This window comes from Dama dama, chromosome 14 (genome assembly GCF_033118175.1).
Source record: "Dama dama isolate Ldn47 chromosome 14, ASM3311817v1, whole genome shotgun sequence".
NCBI classification, from domain to species: domain Eukaryota; kingdom Metazoa; phylum Chordata; class Mammalia; order Artiodactyla; family Cervidae; genus Dama; species Dama dama.
This window is the reverse complement of record NC_083694.1, coordinates 56,305,729-56,324,731: the sequence shown is the minus strand read 5'-3', so window position 1 is coordinate 56,324,731 and position 19,003 is coordinate 56,305,729. Positions and strand designations below refer to the sequence as shown.

Below are 19,003 nucleotides of genomic sequence, written 5' to 3'. Positions count from 1 at the left end.
TACGTGTTTGTACATATATATATTAAATGTAATATATCTCTCATATACAATCAATATGTTTTCACACAGATATATTTGTATGTATGTACATATATGTGTGATAAATATGAATGTATATGTATCTTCAGCACCCTATTTCCTCTCCCCTTTTTTCTAAGTTCCAATGATGCATAGTCTCCTTTAATTCCATCATAATTTGATTTTAGTTATCGGGTTTCATTTTACTTCAAGGATCATAATACTCTAACCCTGCATTTTCCTCTTTTACTTTGGGTTTCGTATTTCTACTTCAGAAGAACTATTCCTGTAAACCCTATGGCTACTCAAATAAGAATGATAGAGGGAGAAAAGACATAAACAAAACGTTATACAGAAAGAACAAACTACAAGTCTGATTATGAAGACTTAAGAGACCACAGACTCCCACCTTGCCCTCTATAAAACAAAACACCAACACCTCCTACCCTCTGCACACCCAGGTGAGCTTAACCTTCGTCATTATCTGTCTCATGTGTTTCGTTATTGTTTTAGTTGCCAAGTCATGTCCGACTCTTTTGCAATCCCATAGACTGTAGCCTTCATAGCTCCTCTGTCCATGGGATTCTCCCAGGCAAGAATACTGAAATGGGTTGCAATTCCCTTCTCCAGGGGATCTTTCTGACCCAGGGATCAAACCCATGTCTCCTGCATTGACAGGCAGGTTCTTTACCACTGAGGCACCTGGGAAGCCCAGCCTCATTTATAATCAACCTTAAAGCAGTGCAAAGTACACTGAGATTATTTTTACTTATTATTCCTCAGAATATTTCTAAAAAATAGGTCACGATTTCCGTCATTATCTCCAAGAGTTAGAGTCTACACGGTGAGACTAAATTATCAGGGAGAGAGATTTCAGCTCAATAAAAGGAAGTCAGAGCCACTGAAAGGGACTTTCCGAAGGGGCTGCCTGCTACAAGAGACAGTGATTCCTTGACGCTTCCCGCTCAGGTTGGCTGCCCATCTGATGAATAACTGTGGCAGCAGTTCTCAAACTATGCTACTGAACAACACTCAGGTTCTGATGATAAAAAAGAACAGCGGGTTTCTCTGATGGTCCAGTGATTAAGATCTGGCTGCCAGTGCGGGGGACACGGGTTCGATCCCTGTTGGGGGAAGATTCCATGTGCCGTAAGGCACCTGGGACCGCACCCCGCAACTAACAAGCCTGCACTCTGCAACAAGAGAAGCCAGTGCAATGGGAGGCCTATGTACTTACAGCTAGAGAGCGGCCCCCTGGTGGCAGCTAGAGAGAGCCCGAGCACAGCAAAAATGACCGGGTGCAGCTAAAACTAAATTAATCAATTAAAAAAAATTTAGAAGTCATTAGTCTGATTAAAAAAAAAGAATAGCAATCTTTCCCAAAATGACAGAGAAAGTTCATGTATTCGATTTTCTCACAAGTGAGATTTTTCTTCTTGAATATGTTTTAAAATGTTAGAATCTATTACTCTTAATCAACCTTAAAGATGCCTGGAACAGTTCCAAATTCAGATCAATAATGACATTTTCAGATATTTGAAGGTGGATTAGAACAATAATTTATTGAGTTCTGCAAAGAGCACTTTTAATACTACCTGGAGTTCTGATACTTGAGTAAATCTGAGAAGTACTCTCAAGGAAACAATTTTTTGCATATCCAAATATGACATTATTTCAACATTCTTCAAAGGATATTATATACCATATTTTATTATTCCTATACTACATCTTTTTTACAAATATGCATTCCTATTTGTAATCTCCTGCTTTATGTCTTCCAGCCTTACTGTTTGTTGCTGCTTCTCTATCTAGAAGTTTCTTCCTTGCCTGGTCTGCCTGTCATACTTTTATCTACTCTTCAAAACTCAGATTTAAAATTATATTCTTAGGGTGGTTTACCTCATTTCCTATGCAGAGATGATTACATTCTCCTTTGTACTATTATTTTACTCTCTACTAGTTTTTCGTTATAGCTTTCATCATTATCTAACATTATACTTGTACTGATGTTTAATGTCTCATTTCACCATCAGAATATGAGGTAGATGAAGGGGCTTGTTCTTGTTTTCAGCTTATCACTAGAGCCTAACACAGTGCCTGGCTTAACAGGTACGTAATACGTGATGCTTGGATGGATGGATGAATGAAAGAATATATTTCATTTACCAAACCTTTTTAAAGTACTTAGACTGAGGTGTGTGTACAGTAACTTGAGGACACACACCATAGGCAGACCCATTTTTCTGATGCCAGAAGCTAGCACTTCTGTGTAAGTGACACAGGAATGTGTGAGTTCAAGTAACTAACTGAAGCCAATCGTAAGGGCAAATAGTCATTTCATCATTTACCCAATTAGGTCTGTCTTATACTAGGTGAAATCCTGATCCCTAGATGTTGATTTTCGAAGTAACTTTAAACGGCTATGAACCCACAGCCATGTGTTCTGCTGCAAAAGCCAGGGAAACACAGCTCCTGAGGAAGGGACTGGAGAGACCAGGAACATCTTCAACTACAACGCCAGGAAGGTGTTCTCTAAGAAGCTGGGGGCCCCTGGGTAAATGGCTCATCCTCTAGCCCCAAACTCAAGTTACAAAGCAACTGAAACCCATGTCCATGCAGAATATCCCTCGTGGGTTTTAAGAGTCTTGTAGAGCGTGAAGGTTTGAGATGATACAATGGATCACACAAGATGAACCCTTAATTCAGCACCCAGAATCTTCATTCTGATTAGATGAAGGCACTTGAGCCATTTTATTTCTGCAAATAGCCACTATTTTGTCAATATCTGGTTTTACATTTCTCCCCATACACACAGTTTGATAGGGTTGTCTTGACTAACCCATCTTATACTGTCATGAGCAAACTCTGTACTTAATAATAGTTCCATTAGGTTGAACTACATGAAAATGCCATTTTTGAAAAGTCAAAAACAGTCAAATATCAGCAATGATCAAATGAATAATACGAAAGTTTCAAACACTGGACAAAGGGTTGGAGTAGATAATTTTAAATGTCTTTTCTGATTCTGAAAAGCCATATTATAATTCAAACAGAAATAAGAGCTAAATCAAATTCAAAATTTGGTCATCATCTTGTCAAACTATGGTTCTATTATAACTTAACATAGCACTTTCTTCTTGTCCTTCTTGGAACTGGTACAGTGTCTGCCCACAATAAATCCTTAGTAAATATTTGCTAAATAAACAAATGGCTTGAAAACAGGTGTAAGTAGACTACTGAAGGCTGTTTCTCTGTGACTTTCCAAGCTCAGAGTCAACAAATATTGGTTTTGTTTTCAGAAGGCTAGGATATTTTTTTCCTAGTAATGAATCAATCAAATAGTCTTAGTTTTATGAACTTTAAAGAATATGGATAGTATATTTTTTCCCTACCCTTTACAAAAGTAATTAGGGAATTCTGACTTTGGTACAGGTATAGACATCAATGTGGCAGCCATTTGTTATTGCTTTTTAGTTACTAAGTTGTGTCTAACTCTTTGCAATTCCAAGAACTGTAGCCCACCAGGCTCCTCTGTCAATGGGACTTTCCAGGCAAGAATACTGGCGTGGGTTGCCATTTCCTTCTCCAGAGGAATCTTCCTGACTCAGGGATCAAACCCATGTGGTAAAGAAGCTGCCTTTACCAGCTTCTTTACCACTGAGCCACCTGGAAAGCCCCATGATAGCCATTAAGAAAGTCTAAAACCATAGGTGCATGATTTTCTGAAAATTAAAGGGCACAAAAATTAAGCTAGTTGAATATAATTAAGTTACTTGCACATCCATTTTCTTATTAACAAATTTAAAAATGAGCAAACAAAAAATCCTGTTAATGTATGTTGTCTCCTCTTCCAAGCAGATACACATACCAACAGCAGTCAAACTGAGGTGTACATCACTCTACATGCATGCTAAGGTGTGCATCACTCTATATGCACACTCCCTCTTCTGAACAGATAGATGATCAGAAACACAGCTTCCTCTAACCACAAACACAGTTTCTTTTAATGTCTCCTCAAAAACCAGACTAACATTCTGATGCTGTGGCCTTCCCACTGCATTCTTTTCAGAGTTCGTATTAGAAAAGGAAATCATTGTTTATAACTGGAATGACAAATATCACAGTCACCCACTTATTCAAAAATACCACTGAAATTCTAATTTTTTTATTTGATTTTATTTGTATATGATGGGACCACAAGGCAAACTTCTCTTTTGATTAAAAAAAAAAGGCATCATAGGGACCGAGGACCTGTTAGTCGGATGGTTAGCAAACACTCACGAGTGCTTAGAGAAGGCACATGCCAAACAAGTGACCATTCTGGTAGCTGCACAATGTCTCTACAACTCCTGGCTAGGCATTAGAGCATTGCCTTGCTTTTCCAGCAAAGATGATTTAGTGGATTGCATTTGCTTACCTGAAGTGGCCACTGGCCAGGAGAAAGCATTACAAAGAGCAGGCAAAACTCACACATCAGTCACCTTTCTCAACAGTCAGGCTCTTATAGAAATAGGACCATATTTCAAAGGAAAAAAACAAACAAAAAACTTATGTAGAAAACTCCAAGCAAATCTTTTTCTACTTTCAGTGTATGAGTAAACAACATACTATGGAAACAAAAGCAACACTTCTATTTCTATGAAAAAATTCACTAACAAACAACAAAAAGCAACTAAAAGAATTCTGGGACAGGCCTGGATATTAATGGAGATCTCAATGTGTTCACAGAGCCAAGGACATGCCTATGACATTGGCTCTCCTCATTTAAGAGCTTAAACTGAACTTTAATAAAGCCATCAAAAACTAATTTTCTTCAGTGCCTTTGAAAATATAACTATCTGCTCAGCTTGTTGATTTCCTGTTAAGCTCATCTACTGTCACAACTGAAGAATTTTTAGTCCACTTTCCCCATATAATGCAGATAACATTTGGTTTCAGTAAAAGTATGTCATTAGGCATTTGCTCTTGCCTTAATTTTAAAGAATATTTGCAAGTGTGGGTTACTGTTTTGATAAACCTACTTATGAAAAGCAAAAAATATTACAGTACAGTCATATTTTGCATATCACTGACACAATAACATATACATGTACTATAAAATCCAAATACTACTGCAGCATGCAGGTTAAGTGGACTTTATTTATTACTTCCATTATTCTCTTACAACTATCTGAAGCAAGCTAAAGTCTAGTAGAACTGCAAGAGATATATTGTGAAGTAGAGGACATCAAAATGGACAACGGACACATGAAAAGATGCACAATATCACATCAGGAGGGGAATGCAGATCAAAACTACAATGAAATATTATCACCTCACACCTGTCAAAATGGTCATCATCTAAAAGACAAGGGAGAACAAGTTCTGGTAAGGATGCCATTAACCAAAAAAAAAAAAAAAAAAAGGAACCCTCATACACTACTGATGGGAATATAAATTGGTTCCATAGCATGGAAAACAATATGAAGGTTCCTCAAAAAGTTAAAAGCAGGTCTACCATATAGTCTAGTAACTCCACTATTGAATACATACCCAAAGGAAATGAAAACAGTGTTTTTAAGAAATATATACACTCCCACACTTATTGCAGCTTTATTCACAATATTCAAGATACAGAAACAACCTAAATGCCCATCAACAGATGAATGGATAAATACGATATGGTTTACGTACCAATGAATTATTATTCAGCAGTAAGAAAGAAGGATAGCCTGACATTTCTGACAACATGCAAGGATCCTGAACACAGTTTGATAAGCGAGGTAAGTCAGAGAGAGACCAATACTGTATGACATAAGCTTATATGTGAAATCTAAAATGTCAAACTCAAACAATCAGATAATAATGGTGGTTACCAGGGGATGGGTTTGAGGGGATAAAACTGATGTTTAAGGGTACAAACTTGCAAAGGATAGTGTTTAAACAGGCCACAGTGATCTAATGCACATATAATAAATACAGGCAACAAAATTGTATCACAATTACATAAGGTGATAAATAGTGCAACAATGGCTATCATGTTACAATACATAAATGCTATCAAAGTAACATGCTGTACACCTTAAATTTATATAATATTATATGTCAAATAGATTCAATTTATTAAAAGATGGCTCAGATTATTTTTTAATAGAAAATCCATTCCCCAAAGAAAACTTAAATCCTTAAGCAAGGGGGAAATTAATCAGTGGTACTTCTATTCAGTACTTCTGAACCATTAGGATGGTGACAGTAATAAAAATTAGACCCTTTTATTTAATTTTATTCTAGGCTCCAAGAGGGCAACTCTATCCCATTTTATGATATTAGTCTCTTTACATTTTCATTTGAAATATTACATTTTGAAATACATATATGTTCCCCCTATTTTTTGAGAAGGGTTATATTTGAAAGTTCCTAAGTAATAATATGAGATTTTTATCTTATTTTAAAAGCTGAGATGAATGATCTGCCAAAATGTAAAACACTGTGGATATGAAAATAACTCCATAAATAATCATTTTTTCATTTAGAAAATATCAGTAAATATAAAAAATAACTTCAAGAAGTTAAAACTTCTAAACATCTGTACATACAGTTAAAGAAATTTATAATTATCAAATAAAGTTCTACATAATAAGAAATAAGTTAGTCTTCCAGAAAAGGTAAACACCATGATAGAAAAGGCACAGAATTATGAGACAAGGCACACAGTCAATTTTAAACCAGCAATCCAACCAAAAAACAACAAACAAAAAAAATACCATGTGGTTCAGCAACTAAAACACTACATTCAAGGATTTACCATCTGCTTTAATAACAATTTTTTCTATCCGTCATAGTGGATAACATATTTTCTCTTGGCAATAAAACACGGCATCTAAATTTACTATTGCTGAAGCTAAAAACCATTGAAAAACTTGAAAATCATCTCTGAGAGATTTGTTTCAGTGACAGTAGTGACGTACCCCAATAAAAAACAAAAAATTTGTTTTTTTTAACATATTCAAGAATTACGATAATATGCTTGAACTATATTCTTTAACCTATCTTCAACAGTGGTTACTATCAATAGATAAATCTGCCCTAAGATGTAATAAAATCAGAGCATACATGGCTTGGGTTTTTAAATGAATTTAAATCTAAATCTAAATAACCTGTTTAACATACTGGTCTTTAAATGTCATACTGATAGAAGAAATGAGTGAAAAAGAGCTATATTTCAGGGAAGTCTAATACTTAACTGTTAATTTACTGGGGTTACAAATTGAGATATAAAAGAGAGGTTAATGAATTTGCTAAGGAAATAGTCACTGGTGACTAAGGACAGATTCACACTCCCATTAGTAGATCTCTCAGGAGGCCATCCAGAGAAGTAACAACAGGGATGTCTGTGTATGAGAACTGGAAATATTCCTTTCCCCCTCATGTTAGGAAATAAATACAGTGGTTTCTATTTCATTGGCAAAAGAAAGGCCACAACACTGACTTTAATTAAGGATATACTTTGTCCTTAGAGAAGTTTTAGGGCAAAATGAGTTTGTAAAATATAATTATTATGGATCATGCTTTACCCTGTACCATCAGCTGTCACATAATTTAAATAATCATTCAAAAACACATAAAACATTCAAAATTTCCTAAGACATTTATGATACATATTTTAAATTCTACACCATACCCAAGCAAACATGAAATTAAAAAGAATATGATGAATTGGAAAATGCTGTAAACATATAGTGCATCCCTGTTCACTGTTTAATTAGACTCAGTATTTATTGAGTGCTATTAAGTGCTGAACATGTTCTTGGTAAATAAGTTCTCTAAATGATGCGTGAAGTTGCATCTTTAGTATAAACAGAATTTCATTCATCACAGTTATTCCCAAAACTGCCAGCAGCAACAAAAACCTTAATATTTTGTTTTTATATTTTTGAATAAACTACTGCACATTATTTTCTACTAAGTGACAGTAAAACGGACAACTCTGCTAATAAATTTATTTTTTTTATGGTATAAGGAAATAACCATTGACAGCATCATAGGACCCCGGAGTAGAGGACTCTTCCTCTTTTGTTCATCACTCCAAGGCAAGCAGCAGAAAGAGCATAGAGGTTCATAGGACTAACTCTAGGGCCAGACAGATCACCAGGTTCAAATACCAGCAGTGCCATTCACTACTTACAGAATTCCTGGAAAAGCACCACCTTGGTTTCATTAAATATTTAAAAAGCAAACAAACAAGGATAATAATAGTACCTAGCTAATAGAGTTTAGTAAGTAAATATTTATTTGCCAAATGCTTAGAATAATCCCTGGCAAAAACCACTATATAAGAGTTTGTTAAAACAAAATAAAAATAGTATTTTGTGTGTTTGGGTGAGGGAGGCTGTAAAAGGCAGGGAAGGGGGGTTGTGTGAGAACAATTAAAATCATTCATCCCTGATTTGACATGGCATCTTTCCTTCAAAAAGCTTTGTGATAAATATCTGTATGGATTTCTTCATTTACCAGCTATCATTTACAAGCTATCATTGCCGTAGACTGTCTAAATTGTTTTCTTTTCCTTCCATTTATGCTTTCCTTCCATTTTTACCCTTAATTCTTTGATCAGAGAACACTTTTAATGCGTTTATAACATGATCTAGCACACCCCCCCTGCAACTGCCATCAGGTGATAAAATCTGTGAAAGGAAAGGAAAGGGAAGTCGCTCAGTCATGTCCGACTCTATGTGACCCCATGGACTGTAGCCTACCATGCAGGCTTCAGTGCGGAGGCACACAGGGCTTAATTGCTCTGTGGCATGTGAAATCTTCCCCAACCAGGGATTGAACCCCGGTCCCCCACATTGGCAGGTGGATTCCCATCCGTGCCTTCACTTTAGTAGCCAACAACATTTATATTTTTTCTGCCACAAATGACTCTGATAAGGCAATTTAGTCAACAATATTATCAACCAAAATACATTAACATATAATAAACACTGATCTAAATATTACTGGAGATAGATTTTTCCTATACTATTAATAGCAAGAAGTATATCCAGAGTGGTTGAAAGAAAGGGTGTTAAATTTTGTCAAAATAATTTTGGGGTGTGTACTTCATTTCTGATTACATTTTTACTATCTGTGACTTTTTTTTAATGAAAGGAGCTGTTTTCATGAAAAATCTGGAATGTAGAATGCTTGTCATGGTCTATTAAACAATACATAATTTATACTTAAAGTCTGAAATTTCAGTGCACTACTTAAAAACTAGTTGGCTTTTAAATATGTTCAGACATTGACTTGTTTGGAACTTAAGATTTTTTTTTTCATAGAAAATACAGCAAAACTGACTGAAAAAAGGAAACAAACATTCAGTGAGCACCCAATGTGTGCCACCATTCTGCTGGGGAACTTAATTTTAATATCCTTTTTTATAGAACCCTATAAAGTAGTAACTATCATGCTGATTTTACACATTCAGAGAAGGTTGTTTCCTTAAACTACACATTACTTTATTAATAGATGTACATTGTGGGAAAAATAACAACTATACTTAAAATCAAATAAGCTAATAAAAAAAACCCAGCAGCCCACCAAAGGCATTCTTTCTTTTAATTTTTAGCCTTTTCTTATGGCATTTATCTCAACATTTCTAAATAAAACCTGGTGCTGTAAGAATATTATCTAGAAAAGTTGAGATTAAATTGAGAAGTGCCTAAAACCCTTCCATCCCCTTATTCCAATTTGGACTGGACACTCTCTCAGCTCTCCAGCTGCCATCCCGGGACTTCCTTCCACCAATATTTTGGGGATTTTCTCTGTCGTCTTCTTGTCCTTTTCGATCTTCCCCTTCTGTCACTTTGACAGATCGTTTAGCTTGAAATACAGTTTCAGTTTAGAAGTCATGTTCAGTTGGAACTTTAACAGCACTACTCTGTGGTCTTAGCCTCCAACATTACTGTCAAGAACTCGATGCCACTCTTGTTCAAATGTCGTATAGCATAATTTTATTTCTGTTTTCAATTCCTGAAAACTCTTAGAAGGTCCTCCTCATCAAAGATGCTTTGAAATTTCCCAAAGATGTGCTTTGAAATAGGTGTTTGTTTATTCACTATGCTGAGTGCTTTGAAGACTCATTTAATGTGGAAACTCATAACCTATCTACAATTCTGGCAATTTTTCTTTCAGATCTTGACAAAACATCCCTTAAATAGTGCTGTTTTTCTCTGGTTGTCTCATACATAATAACGATCTTCTGCCCCCTTCCCCACTCATACCACTCTCTAGATTCTGTACCCCACCTCATTCCTACCCACCCCATTGTCTTCCTGCCCTTTATGCCTTCAGATTCAACAACAGATCATGACGTTATTAATTACAGTCTCTATGGCATTTTAACAGTTTTCTTATATCTAGTTTCTAATTTAAAAACACTTTTTAGCCTCAAGAGTCCTTTCCAATATTGTCCTCAAGAATTGTCCTTTTCGATATTCCCCTTCTGTCACTTCACAGATGGTTTAGCTTGAAATACAGTTTCAAAAATATACCTTCAAATATAAATGGGCACTAGAATACACTGTGCTTTTACAAAAGCTACTAAGAGGTCCTCAATGAAAGCAACTAAACTTGGATATACAAAAATAGTGTCCCCCCAAAATTCATGTGTTGAAATCCTAACCCCCAGCATGGTGGGATCAGGAGTTGGGGCCTCCAGGAGGTAATTAGGTGATGAGGGAGGAGTTCTCATGAACAGAATTGGTACCCTTATAAAAGGGACCCCAGAGAGCTCCCATGCCTTCTTCCCACCATGAGTTAGCATACAGGAAATCAACAGCCTGCAACCCAGAAGAGGGCTCTTAGCAGACATTAAATCTGTTTGCTGTTCAAACCACCCACTCCATGGTATCCTCTTATCACAGTGGGAACTGATTAAGGCAAGTAATAATATGATACAGGAATATATTATTTAGGCGTAAATACAAAAGAGTAGAAGTCAAACTCACTGCTAAGTCTTAGGAAAGCTTATGAAAATTTTAGTATAATTCTAATTTATTAACCAAAGAAACACATCTAGTTACAAAAAGCCCATCTTTACCAATGACCCTATGCTACATCACTTATGTGATGAATCCACTTATAGAAGAGGCCACGTTTTCCCCTCACTCCTATTCTTCAAGGGGTTTCTTTTTTGGGAGGCTTATCTACCACTGTGGAACTTTCTAGCTTTCAGTGGCTACTCCATGGCTATTTTTATCTGTTTTTTTGTGTACTGCTGATGATAGTCTTCTTGTAAATGTATTTTTCTCTCTCTTACTTACTTCAGTCACTCCCAATGTATTGTTTCACTGGCTCCCTTCCTAGATCATCTGGTTCCTAACACACATCTGGATACTTCCTACAATTTCTACTTTTAAAAATTAACTACAAAAGGTTTGTTTAAATATGCTTTTGATTCTGATGGCACTACTTTGACTAAAGTAAAAGGGAAAAAACTGAAAGACCTCTAAGTTGAAAAATAAACTGACATAAAATAATAATCTGTATTACCAGTTCTCTATTTCAAGTTTTTTTTATTTCCTTCCCATCCCTTCTTTTTATTCTTTCCTACCTTGAGTTTATCTTGTCATTTTCTACTCTGCAGAATTAGAAAAAAAAAAAAGCAAAACACAATCAAAATTATTTTGCAAGCAAAAGGAAAAGATGGAAAAAATGGGAATTTCCTGTTGTGATATATTAACTATCAATTAAAATGGAAAACAGTTAACCTGTAAATTTCTGAAGACAAAGAAAAAGAAAATAGGCTGTACATTTCACAGTAAAGAAATTAACCAGAACAATCCAAACAGACACAACAGCTTTATGAGAAACGGGAACTTCCTCTCTTAAGCATTGTTACTACAGAAATTAGATGGCAGGTGAGTGCCAAGAGCAGGCATGTGTGTGTGCTCAGTCACAAATCTGTGTTGGGCTCCTTGCGACCCCATGATCTGTAGCTTGCCAGGATCCTATGTCCGTGGAATTTCCCAGGCAAGAATACTGGAGTTGGTTGCCGTTTCCTCTTCCAGGGGATTTTCCCAACCCAGGTATGGAACCAGCATCTCCTGTGTCTCCTGCGCTGGCAGGTGGGTTCTTTTACCACTGAGCCACCCGGGAAGCCCGTAGGGTCATAACAAAACAGGTTTCATCCCTGGAGGCAGCTTCAGTCTGTTTTGGACACAAACACAACTAGATGTTCCATTTACAAATCCTTCTGTTTGAAATATAAACTAAAAAGGCTTTTGTAAGTAGCCAAGTTAAACTTGTTCCCTGCTTCTCCCCCCTCTCCAAAAAGAAAAAGAATGGGGAGGGATGGAAGAGGAAACTGAGAGGGAGGGAGAGATGGGGGATAGGGGAGAGAGAGACCACTGGTGCAACTAAAGTAAGCAATGTTTAGATAATTTTGCTCAACTTATCCAAATCATATATTTTTTCATTTTGGAAAAGTTCCTATAGCAGTCAAAAGCCAAGATTAAGTCTCAAAATTAAACCTCAAGACGCACTGTAAACAACTCCACTCCCATCTTTCTACCTCAAGTTACATAACAGAATGGTGAATTACGGCTGTACTTTAGAAGAAAGGAATTTGCCAAACTGTGCAAGTAAAAATGGAAAAACAAATGAGTAAAGTCATGAGATACAGAGACAGGATGTTTTCTAAGATGCCACACCTCAAATTTCTTTATTGGGTTAATTTGAACCTGTCCAAGCAAAATGAGAAATATAACACTTACTCCATTATCTCACTGGTCCCATGGTTTTGTAAGAGTCAGAGAGAATTGAAGTTTGTCTCAAATCAAAATTTATGTTGTTGGTCTTGCATTCTTCTTTCAAACCATAATAAAAATCTCATTGGATAAGGAAGCTGAGGCTGAGGTTAACGATGAGAAGAGGTGGAATTTGAAGCCAGTTAGGGTAACTTCAAACCTTGTGCCATTTCCACTGCCCATGAGTGCTTCTAATAAAGCAACGCTTCCAGAGAGAACAGAGAGTTCCAATCACAGGCATGCACTTTCTTTCCTACCACAATAAACTTCCTATCTATGAAGTAACTGCTAAATCTGCTCTTGCGATTTTGATACACTAATTTATCTTATAACCGAAACTCCAACAATAGCACACACGTTTGTGCTATCAAGTTGCAATGCAACATAAAGGATAAATTGTCTGGACTTCCCTGGTGGTCCAGTGGTTAAGAATCTGCCTGCCAATGCAGAAGACACAGGTTTGACCCCTGGTCCAGAAAGATCCCATATGCTGCAGGGCAACTAAGCCTGAGAGCCATAACTACTGAGCTAGTGCACCTAGAGCCCATACTCCACAACAAGCGAAACCACTGCAAGGAAAAGCCCTCACACCGCAACTAGAGAAAGACTGTATAGAGCAATGAAGACTGTCAACTACAAACTGGCACTTAGCAAGAGCATCGTCAACAACTGAACAACAAAGGCATTTGCCACCTGCCTCCATGGAGACTGAACCCCATGCTGCTATGGCTGTTGACCTTCAACAACCCTCAAGGGAGTTCAGGGTGGAGTGAGGCACTCTGTGCTCCAGGGAAATTGGTGAGACAGGTCTTTACATAGTTGGATGTTTTCAGGAACATATTTCATGACCTCAATCCCTTCATCTCCTCATATCTAGAGAAGCACTAAACCCCTTCATAGCGACATCAGATCCTCATGACTAACAAAAAACCTGTTATAAAATGAGTGCTTCATGGTATTGAACTCCCCCTTCACCAAAACCTTATATATTGACTTTCCCTCACTGCTGCTTTGGAGCAGTCTCTCAGAGCTATGCTACCTCCTGGGCTGCAGTCCGCATTTTGCCCCAAACAAAACTTAACTCACAACTTTGAAGTTGTACATCTTTTTTTAGTCAACAAGACTCGGTGCAGCAAAAAATAAAATAATTTTTTTAAAAAGATCATTTTCTGTTATTAAAAGGATGTATTTTCTCTTACCATTCTGTATAGGAGCAAGATAATATTTAATAAAAGCTATTTGCTACTAACAAAATTGTTTAGAAAAAAAAAAGCATAGGTGTCATGCGCACGAACACCAACCACTATGGTTACAATATCAACTAGCATGCATGCTATATCACTTCAGTTGTGTCCGACTCTTTGCGACCCCATGGACTGTAGCCTGCCAGGCTCCTCTGTCCAGGGGATTCTCCAGGAAAGAATATTAGAGGGGGTTGCCATGCCCTCCTCCAATCAACTAGCAGCATAGCCCAGGAGATCAGATCTGACATCTGCAGCCAGGCACAGAGTGCTACGACCTGTTAACACGGACGATGGTGCATACCAACTTCGCACTTATCAGAACCAACAGTGGTGACTGCAGTAACTGTTTATAGTCCTTGTGGCCACGCAATGATGCTAATTCTCTGATTTCATTCCAAAAATATTTCTCTGAAGTGGATGTGGTTTCCCCTGCGGCGGGGCTAGAGGGAAAGAATATTTCCCACAGCTAAGATTATCTTTTACTTTGAAGTGTCTCACCTGAAAAAGTCAAGCAAGGGTTTCTCTAATGTGTCTCATGTCAGTCATCTGCTCAACAATCAGTCACTCACTTATTCTGCAACAATGCACAAAACCTGCCAGTTGCCATGACAACACCAAAGTGAAGCTACAGTCTTGTCAACTAAGAAGTTCCAATCTAGTAAAGAAGATACACACCAACAACTTATTAAAAGGGTAAGGACATACATTCTGTATTAGATGTAAAAGAGAAACTGCTTATCAGAGATAAATGCTATGAATTCTGATTAGTGGAATAAAGGAAACAACCGCCAAGAGGAGACATCTAGCTGGGCCTCAGGACAAATGTGATTATCACAGATGAGGGAAGTAGAATGAGAGAACAAAGAAAAACAATCAGGCTGATGGCCCAATGTGAGCAGAAGCTCAAGTATGAGAATGCCTGGGGAACCTTAAGTAAACCTGTGAGCCCAGAGAACCTAGAGAATCTGTGATGGGTAAAAAAAAGATGGTGTGAGAGAGTCAAGTCTGGTCAGACACAGAGAACCTTTAGTGTCATTGCAATTTCTAATTTTATCCTATAGACAACAGAGATTCTGTAAAAACTGTTTAAAGAAATAAAGTAATATGAGACTTTCCTGATGGTCCAGTGGCCAAGACTCCACCCTCCCAATGCAGGGGGCCCAGGTTCGATCCCTAGTTAGGGAACTAGATCCCATATGCCCGTGCAGCAACTAAAGACCCTGCAAGCCCCAAGGAAGACTGAAGACCCCGTGTTCCACAACTAAGATCCAACATGGCCAAATAAGTAAATACTTAAAAGAAAAAAAAAAAAAAAGAGCCAACAATAACTTAAAAAAAAAAGAAAAAAGAAAAGAAATATGATTCAAGTAGGGCTTTTAAGAAGATAATGCTGAACAAGCAGTGAAAGGAGATACATAGAAAGAAGAAGAGAGAACCTAGAAGAGATACAATGGGTAGTTATTAAGATATCTATGTAGAAACAAATGAGTAAGTTAAAGTTAGGAGGACTAGAAGGACGGTGGGCATTTAGCAGAAATTCAATCACATGAGAACAGGCTGTAGGGGAGGGAGGAGGTAAAGAAGGGAATTACACAAAGAAAATGGCTTCAGTTTTGAACATTCCAGTACAGATGTTCAGAAGACCAATTGGGAATTCAGGTCTGCAGCTGAGAAATTAAAGCCAGAAATAGAGACTTAAAAGTTATTAGAACCGAGGTGGCATTTAGAAACATGAAAACAGGGTAAGTTATCTACAGAGAAAGGACAAAGCAAGCAAAGAAGGGTAAGGATAAGACTTTACAAAAAGGGAAATGGTAAAGAAGGTAGGGTGTGGGAGAAACACAACCGATAGAGAAAAAAACGTTGCACGAGACAGGACAGCTCTAAAGAGGGGAGGGGAGTCCGTCATTACAAACTCTGAAGAGAAAGAGTGCAAAGGACAGCAGTTTGGGAACTCACCACATCTCTGATATGACTGGAAATTTCAGGTGGGGATGAAATCAGATTTCAGGGTCCAGAACAGAATTATCAGGCAGTGAGCACAAATAAATTGCTTTTAGAAAAGGCTGATGAAGACCTGAGATAGCCTTTAAGTGTCTTAACTTCTAGTCAGTTCTAGAACCAGTTAACACAGTAAAAACTTAGAATTTGCTTGTGCCTAGTGTTAGTCGCTCAGTCATGTCTGACTTCATGCGACCCCATGGACTGTAGCCCACCAATCAGGCTCCTTTGTCCATGAGAATCTCCAGGCAAGAATACTGGAGTGGGCTGCCATCCTCTTCTAAGGGGATCTTCCCAACTCAGGAATCAAACCTGAGTCTCCTGCATTGGCAGGCGGATTCCTTACCGTCTGAGCCACCAGGGAAGCCCTAGGACATGTTGCCTCCCTGTTGGGGAATCCAAACCCTGGTCTCCCACGTGACAGGCTGGGATACTCACCACTATACTACTGAGGATGGCGTATGTTAAGTCAGTCAGTTAGAGAGCAGAACTGGGAATGACTCAAGTATGCTATTTTGCTGTTAACTTATCTAGCTTCTAAAATAGAGGGGACCGTGTCCCTTGAGCCATGGGGCTGCTGGCTGTGTAGGGGCCCTGCCACCCAGGCCCAGGGCCCACCCCACTCCGACAGGATGATAAACCTGGAGGCCACAATGTGGCATCGGCTCTTGTGGGAGGGGTGGGTGCTAGCCCTGGTCTTCCGGCTTTCGCTCCTCTACTTCCTCAGCAGCACCTTCAAGCAGGAGAAGAGGACAGTGAGAGACGGGAATCTCCTCCAGGGCCAAGACCATGATCAGCCCGTTCCATGGCAAGTACAGTTTAACTGGGGCAATGGCAGTCAGTCCAGCAACCAGTGCAGAGCTCCGATCAAGCGGAGCACCTCATCACGGACGAACATGGCTGCGTTTGTGAGAGGAAAGATTTGCTGGTGGATGGCTGCTTTGACAGCAGTGTCTCTGACACAAAGCAGTACTGCTGTGGCGACTGCTCGTCCCGCGGCTGGGGAGCCCAACGGGCAGCTTCTCCTGGAGCGCTTCCTCAGCAGTGACATTCCCGAACCTCTCATGGCAGTCAAAGACCACTTTGAATTGTGCTTGGCTAAATGCAGGACCTCAGCCCAGCCTCTTCAGGGGCGGGCCTTGAACACCCTGTCCTGACATCTAACATCGTCTAGAGACTCAGATGCTCTTCCCTTCTCATCCTGAGCCAACCTTCTAGCAGCTGGCACCAGGCGTGCTCAGCTTTGTTCCTAGTGGTATTTGGAGACGCTTGTTTACCTGTGTGAGGACACTGTCTTCACCAGAAATTCTGCTTGTTGTCCTGGAGGGTTCTGCCCTCACGTCCCACGCCCCTGTTGAAATGACTGCTCTGCTCAACCATGGATAGCGGGAGCCTCAGGAAAGTCACCTGTGGGGTGGCCTCCTCCTTTTCTGTCACAGAAACCCTATCTTAAGGCGACTCCTAAGTAGAGATACATCTCACAACTGCCTGTAAGTGCTGGTCCTTTATTGCTTTCAACTCCAAGAAATGCGACGCACAGACATTCAGTTTCCCCGTGATTTACAGAGAAGAACAAAACTCAAGTTTCCATCAAGGTGCCTTGAAAGACTCACATCTACCCTCCATGGGTGCTGGATATGAAGGCGGGTGGTCCACGTGCTCGAGGTGCTCCTGTGTTACCAGTATGACACTAACCCTCTCTGGTCAAGATCGAGAGTCTATGGTCCTCAGATCAAGATGTCACATGCTCCTGAATAGGAACGCTCTTTGCCCTCAGGAGTCATGTTACCACACGCTGTTCTTTCTCAGAGCCCCACACTAACCCCAATATTGGGCAAGGTCTTCCTTGATCTTTTTTGGTTGTTCAGCTGTTGCCCTTGTAGCAGGGCCCAAGCCCGCTTTCAGCATTTTTTATCTCAGCACAGCTTTTTCCTTGGGCCTTGCTTGCCTTCCTATATATTTCTGCAGTCTGTGCAGTGGAAATTTCCCTTAAATCCCTCCTATTACTTCCCTGGTGGCTCAGTGGCAAAGAATCTGCCTGCCAATGCAGGAGACACAGGAGACGTGGGTTCGATCCCTGGGTCTGGAAGATTCCCTGGAGGAAGGCATGGCAACCCTTCTTGCCTAGAAAATCCCATGGACAGAGGAGACTGGTGGGCTATAGTCTGTGGGGTCACAAACAGTTAGGCACTACTGAACATGGGGAAAACACACACACCCCTTCTCATACTTATCTTCCCAAAGTAGTCTGTCCCCCTAAGTCAGCTTTCTTAGAGGGTGAATTGCACATACACACACACACAAAATTACTTCTCACACTTATCTTCCTGAAGTAGTCTGTCCCCCTAACTCAGCTTTCTTAAAGAATGAACTGTCTGACAGTTGTTTGGCAGTTGTTTTTTAGTGTTAGATCCCAGAAAATCTATTCAGTTCACATTGGACTTTTCAGATTCTGTGTGTATTCACCAGTGCCAAATCAGACTTTGTGTGTATGGAAAATAAAACAGAGTAAAATTTATAAATTAAATACTTATGATAATAAAGTGGGAGGAAGCTGATAAAAAGCATTTATCTAAGTTGCTTATCACCTCAGGTCTAAGAGGATGCTACAACTAGCATTGAACAAACATGGAAACTTGCTTTAGTTATTGTCTGATTATTTATTTGCTTAGATTTCTATGTCCTTACTGTTAATTCAATCCCAAGTTCACTTCCTGTTGTTTCAGTTAACTCAGATATACCAGTGTGGTCTTCTTGGAGAAGTCCTCACAGCAGTCTTCTGACTGCTCCAGTCTACACTGGGTGTCATTATTTGAGGCTGTGTACTTGGGTTCCCCTTGCAGGGTTCTCCCGAGGGCTTCCTGTATCTCTCCCCTGTGTTGGATCTCCTATCCTATATCCCACATCCTGCTCATTCTTGGTGAAGAATTTATCCCATTTAGCTTCAGAAGAAATGGTATGTAGGAGGTA

The 19,003-nt window shown here is 39.0% G+C and overlaps 1 protein-coding gene and 1 pseudogene across 4 annotated transcripts in view; one reads left to right on the top strand and one right to left on the bottom strand.

Annotated features, from left to right (window-relative positions):
- Positions 1-19,003, bottom strand: part of RASAL2 (RAS protein activator like 2) — a 383,912-nt gene that overhangs the window by 143,088 nt on the left and 221,821 nt on the right. The gene's annotated exons all lie outside the window — the stretch shown is intronic.
- On the top strand, positions 16,666-17,190 carry LOC133069519 (SREBP regulating gene protein-like; annotated as a pseudogene).